Raw genomic sequence first — 6297 nt, 5'->3', positions numbered from 1 at the left:
GAGGGAAGCAGCAAGAGCTGGCTATTCCGACCCCTGGTTTTGTCACTCCCTTGTTACATTAGCTAGAGAAACTCCTAAACACTTGCTTACGAAGTTCCAGATAGCAAAGAGGTAAAGCTCCAGCTGCAAAGATCAGGAATTATCTTCTCTCTGTAAACTTCAAAACAGTCTCCTGCAGCCACAGGACTGTACAGCTTTGTGCAGTTTAGCCCCCAGCTGCTTCCTCTTGGCAAGGTGCTGGTATTGCTCACTTCCTGCCCTGGGTCATCCCTGTTATGCAAATATATATGTTGGGGAGCAAGTCCTTAAATGTCACTATCAGAAGTTAGTCTGGACTGGTCGTTCACTGCCTTGTGGCTATGGGAGGGGGGTGGCAACTGATTTTTTTTTTTTTGCCAGTTTTGGAGCCTGAACTGGGACCTGACTGTGTAGTTATGCAATTATCTGGAACTACTTCTTCCAGTTTTGTACTTCAGAAGGTAGCACTTTGAAGTTTTGTTAATTCTTGTTTTATAAGATCATGCCTCATTAGAGCATGCTTAATTAGTTCCTGTTCCATAAGCTTTGAACATTTAAAAACTCTTGCCCTTTTTTTTTTGTTGTCTTGACGGATAGCAAGTCTGTTTAATTGATGTTTTACATGTTATCAGTTCCCATGGTGTAACAGTCAGTGAAAACTGCAATTTTATTACAAATCCATGAACTTCTAAAATGTTCCTTTTGGTTAATTTTTCTATGAATGTCCTTTGGGCAATGCAAAACCCTTCAGAGTGGTAAATGACGAGCATTTGAATAAACGTAATGTACTTGAGGGAGCTGATGCAGTTTTCCGTGATGGTATTAAATGTATTTATGCCAAGTTGTACTCAATTCCATAGAACTATCCAGTTGTCTCTGGAGATAAGGATTGAAAATATAGGAGTGGCTGCCTTTGGGGTGTGACACCTTTCACCACGAAAGACTGGATGTTCCAGTTGGAGATCTTTGCTCTGTCTGCTCAGCCAGGAGGGCTTTCTGGGGAGAAGTCATAAAGAAGCCTTGCCCTCAGTCTGCACAGAGCAGAAGGCAATGATCACATGTCCCTCCTCTAGTATTTATTTTCACAGAAGACATAGTCTAGCATGCTCATAAGATTACTGGAAAAAAGAAAAAAGAAAAACATAGTTGAGACTAGCAATTTATGCTTCAGATGACCAGTGCAGAGCAGTTACATATGAAATTATTAACTCTTTTAGAGGAGCCAAGGGTTGTCCTTAAGTTTATGAGAGACCTCCACAGCAGGTGGGAGCCGACAGCAGGTGAAGATTCATATCTCCCTGCAGAGGCCGAGAGCTGTCAGCAAGCATTCTGAACATTAGCGTGAAATGAGAATTCTATGCAAACAGTACGATTCCTTCCACAAAGGCTTAAGTCATATATCTGGCATACTACCTGCAGATGACAATGACTAATTTATTCTATTAGATCATGTGCTACTCTCCCAAACTCAAATAAGTTATTCATTTCCAAAGAATGTCAACATCTAATGAGTGCTTGAACAGTTCACAAAAGCTCGAAGTTCTCTGGAAGGATGAATCTGTTATTATTACAAACTGTACATAAAAAAAAATAAAGATGATGTCTTCATCTTCCACGTTTGTACAGCTTTTCCTTTGAGCTGGCTACAGTAAAGTACATGCAGTTTACCATGGCCAATAGTAAACTTAGTGGCACACTACAAAATTGTTTACTTTTTTTTTCCCCCAAGGAAGTGTACTCATTACAGCCTCAACTTGGTCCATAGTTTGGATGGAAATATTTCTTTAAGCTTCTGGCTGGAAATCTAAAGTATCATTAGTTTGTTCACTTCCAACATTTGAGTAATAGATGAATTAGAAAAAAATCACATAGAAACACTCAAGAAAGATTCTAAGTACGGCATATCGTATTTTTCTTCTCTTCGTCTGTTATACACTAATTAGGTCTGTGAGTTTTATTTCATCAGATTTCCTTTAATTACATCTGTTTAGATAACAAACTATCTTTCCAGTGAAAGTATTCGTTTTTATTTTCTGAAACATGGCTAATTTGAATGGCAAGGCTATGTGCCTTCTTTTTGTTCTCAGAAGTAGGGTGAATTTGCCATGTCTGCAAAATGGTTAAAGTCACCTAATAAAAACATGACAACAGCGATAACATTTGTAAAGCTATGAAGTAGATGTTGGAAAGGAGAAACTGTATCACTTTAAAGCAACTCTTCTAGAAAACCCAAACAGAAGTTGAGAGTCTCCTTTCTCAAAGCCAGCATAGTTATGTGTTTCTATAATTATTTCCAACAAACTCACAAAAGTCCAAAGAAAGACAAGCATCTGTGCATCATTGTTCTTACTTGGGGAAAAGCCTAAGTCAAATTAGAAATGCTGATATTTGCCAACAGGTTGCTACAAGACTACCATTATGCTAGAAGAAACCAATAGGACTTACGCCTCTTGTGTATGTCTCATATGATAGAACCAAGCAGTACACACCTGTTTCAGTACTGTATTTTCAAAGAATTCAAGTGCCAAACGAAGTATGAAATGGGAGCTTTTCAGGAGCAGTTTTGTCCTTTCCTATCCAAAGATGTTATGTCTGTTCTGAAGCAGTGAACAGATTTATGGAGCCTGACTACAAAACCACAGAAGTCAAGAGAGCCCAGTGATAATTTCACACAGAGATGTGATTTATCATTGATTTTACATCACCATTACCAAAGCCACAGATGACTGAAGAATAAAGTTATCCACACACTTTATACTCTCCCTCTGCCAAGTCGTAGCTAAGGTCTGGGTCTGTGTAGTTCAATTTCACAGCAAATGCAGTCCTTACAGTGCCCCAGTATGGTAGGGCATGTTTGCTTATGTTCACTGGTCTGTGTATGACCATGTCTTTTTTACCACTATGTTAGCAAAAACACCAGTGCTACGTTGCAGGAAAGATTTACTTGAAGACAAAATAAAAGAGACCTGTTGCTGCTTGAGACAGAAACTCTTACTCATCATTAATAGCATTTATCTAAGGGTGGAAAGTGTTTGTAAGCTGTGTAAAATTTTTAATTTGCATCATTAAGACAAATTGCTAAACGACACTACTTTTACTTCATATGTGCCTTTAATGGCCTTGTAGATTTATTTTTTAATAATTTGATTAAAATTGCCAAAGCAACAAAAGAGCTTTCCCATAATACACAGAATTTTATTTTTTGAGCTCAGCAGTGGTCTCTCACAGATGAGGTACTGTTGTTGACAAAGGCTAACCAATAAAGGAGTAACAAAACTGAGATATGTTCTGTACCTGATAAAAGTCACAAACATTAGCGTAGTCAAAGACTGCACTCTCTCTGCTATTTAGAGATGTATTATTTGTTTCCCCTTAAACAGTTCTCCTGAGGAATAATTAAAAAAAACAAAAACAAACAAACAAAAACACCTAGACAACTACCAAGAAATTTGACAGCTTCTTGATTTTGCCAATGCTGTAATATTCAGTAGTGATTTCTACATGGGTTACGGATTTTGCTGTTGACTGTGCTGTCTCTGCCCTTTCAGTCTTTTAGGAGGAATGCCTTCCTATGGCAGAGGCAGATGGTGGTGGGAGCTGCCTTTTTAGGAAAATTGCACAGATGATAAGGTAGAGTTCACTGTTTGACGTGTTCTGGAGCTCCAGTGATTATGTTGAACAAATTTTGTTCTGATCACTAGTATTGTGGAAGAAGTCACATGAATGAGTGAATCAATGCATAAATTAATTCAGTCACTCTTGTACAGATCTGCATACAATCTGTACGAATTTAATACTGCACTCAGGAACAACGAAAATAGATATTAAGGATATGTAATTCTATAAAGTAATGGAAAGTACAGCAATAATAGCAGGGTGGCAAAGCCCATGGCTGCAGTAAATGACAACAAGCCCAAATGCAGCAGCCATGGACACAGAAACAAAGAAAAAATAGCTACTTACCTTTGGAAGGCCTCAGGTAGGCAGGGATCTCCAGCAAGATACCACTGCTTCCACTGCCAAACCTTAAATGAGGTCTGGGAAGGGGTGGATTCTGGCTCCTCCCCTTCTGGTCACTCAGGGGCATTGAATGCACCTGAGCTCCCCTGGGTTGGCCCTGCCTTCCCACCAGCTGCTTGATCACTGGTACAGGCTGTGACTTAGCTTTTCCGCTACAGGATCTTTTATACCTTTTGGAACAGGAAAGCCTGCCTAAGATAGTCTGCATGCAGTCCTGTGCTGGAAGTGGTTACTTGTGTCTACTACAGTGCTCTGTCTTCATAGGCAATAGAGGGTAACTTGGATGTAGTATTACTAATGGACAGAAGGTCCACCACAGAGAGCCTTTGTATCTCCTTTTATCAGGTGCAAAATTATTTATGTTGGTGAAATTTCTGTCTTAGAACCAAAGCTTATGTTTCTAGTTTCATTAATTTGAGCAATGAAAATATTACAATATCCCTGGTTTAACTGAGTTCTGTCTTCTACCTGCTGCTTGAGCACTGCATAACTGGCATCAGTAACAACGTTTGAGGGCTATTAGTGTGGAAGAAAGAGTTAGATCTAGAAATTAAGTGGATGTTTGGGACACCATGGTAGTTCAGAATTCATTTAGGATCATAGAATCGTTTGAGTTGAAAGAGACCTTTAAACATCATCTAGTCCAACTCCCATGCATTGAGCAGGGATAGCTACAGCTTGAAGAAGTGCTCAGAGCCTTGCTCAGCCTGACCTTGAATGTCTGTAGGGACAGAGCGTACACCACCTCTCTGGGCAAACTGTTCCAAGGCTTCACTACCCTTATGAAAAAAAAGCCTGTTTTCTTATATCCAATCTAAATTTCTTCCATTTTGGTTTGAAACTATTTCCACTTGTCCTATTACCACAGGCCCTTCTGAAATTCTGTCCTCTTCTTACTTACAGTCCCCCTCTAGATACTGAAAATCCGCTCTCAGGTCTCCCTGGAGCCTTCTCTTCTCCAGGCTGCCCAGCTCCAACTCTCTCATCCTGTCCTTGAAGGGGAGATGTTCCATCCCTTGAATAATTTTTGTAGCCCTCCTCTGGATGCGCTCCAACAGCTCTATGTCTCTCTTGTACTGAGATCTGGATTCAGTACTCCAGGTGAGATCTTACAGGGCAGAGCAAAGGAGCAGAGTTACCTCCTTCACCCTGCTGGCCACGCTTCTTTTCATGCAGCCCAGGATATGGTTGGCTTACTGGGCTGTGAGGGCACACTGCTTCCTTATGTCCACCTGCCATCCACCAGTACCCCCAAATCTTTTTTGGCAGAGCTATGCTGTATACTTTCATCTCCAGCTTGTACTGGTAGTGGGGACTACCATAACCCAAGTGTAAGACCTTGTACTTGGCTTTGTTAAACCTCATGAGGTTCTCCTGGGCCTACTCTCTAGGTCTCTCTGGATCTGTCCAGGACTCTCTGTGTTTACTTAGGAAAAAAAGCAGGCTCAAGAAGAAAAATGTATCTTAACTGAGGTGTTAAGAGGATTAAGGATTAAATAAACACAGGATCAGAAGATAGGCTAGGGCCAAAATAAACAAATCTGTTTAGTCAGGTATAAGTAGAGGAGATCAGAAGAAGTGAGAGAAATTAGAAGACAGCAATGATGAAGGTAACTCACAGAGGATATTCAAGATACAGAGGTAACAGACAAGAGTTTCTAAACCACAGACTAGAACTGTTAAACCAGAAACAGATGACATGCAGAAAAACAGGCCATGATGGCCAGATCATAAAATATTGTGAAGGACTGTCTGAAGATAAAGAAGCAAAAATCTGTTAAATAATATTACTTCAACAGGTGACAGAAAGTCATGACATGAAAAGCTGAAAGAAAATTTGCAGTCAAAAAGTTAAGATTAGAAAAGCTCTAGGTGCTACGCAAAGTGCTAATAGATTTTCCCAGGTTGAAAGTCTGTACCAGGGATCATTTGTTCCAAGAAGGAACATGGAAGAGCCTGTATTAATACTCATTCTCATACCAACCAAAATAAAGGGAAGGCTTGTAAAAACAGCATAACATTTTCTATTATTCCATGAAATCCAGATCAACACTGGCAGCTTTTAGAGGAGGTCTTCAGAGAGGTCACTGCTGCCCAAAATGTGTTGTTTTTTCCAAATGAATACCTTGATACATGCTGACTGGACTGGCCCAGAGAGAATTTCTAACATTTCATGCTAGCTTATGATATTTGCCCATCTCTGCATGACCAGTGGCTTGTCCACCATCAGCTACAAAAGGCAAAGTTACATTTGCTTCC

The 6297-nt window shown here is 40.0% G+C and overlaps 1 long non-coding RNA gene across 1 annotated transcript; it reads right to left on the bottom strand.

The window, feature by feature from the left end:
* Window positions 654-4011, bottom strand: LOC110404976. The gene is made up of 2 exons (XR_002442625.1): window positions 3982-4011; window positions 654-1136 (listed from the first exon to the last, which is right to left on the bottom strand). It is a non-coding gene; the product is annotated as an uncharacterized LOC110404976 (long non-coding RNA).

The sequence above is a fragment of the Numida meleagris genome, chromosome 11 (assembly GCF_002078875.1).
Source record: "Numida meleagris isolate 19003 breed g44 Domestic line chromosome 11, NumMel1.0, whole genome shotgun sequence".
In the NCBI taxonomy this organism is placed as follows: Eukaryota; Metazoa; Chordata; class Aves; order Galliformes; family Numididae; genus Numida; species Numida meleagris.
Note: the sequence above shows the minus strand (reverse complement) of the source record. Positions and strands in the feature narration are given on the sequence as shown.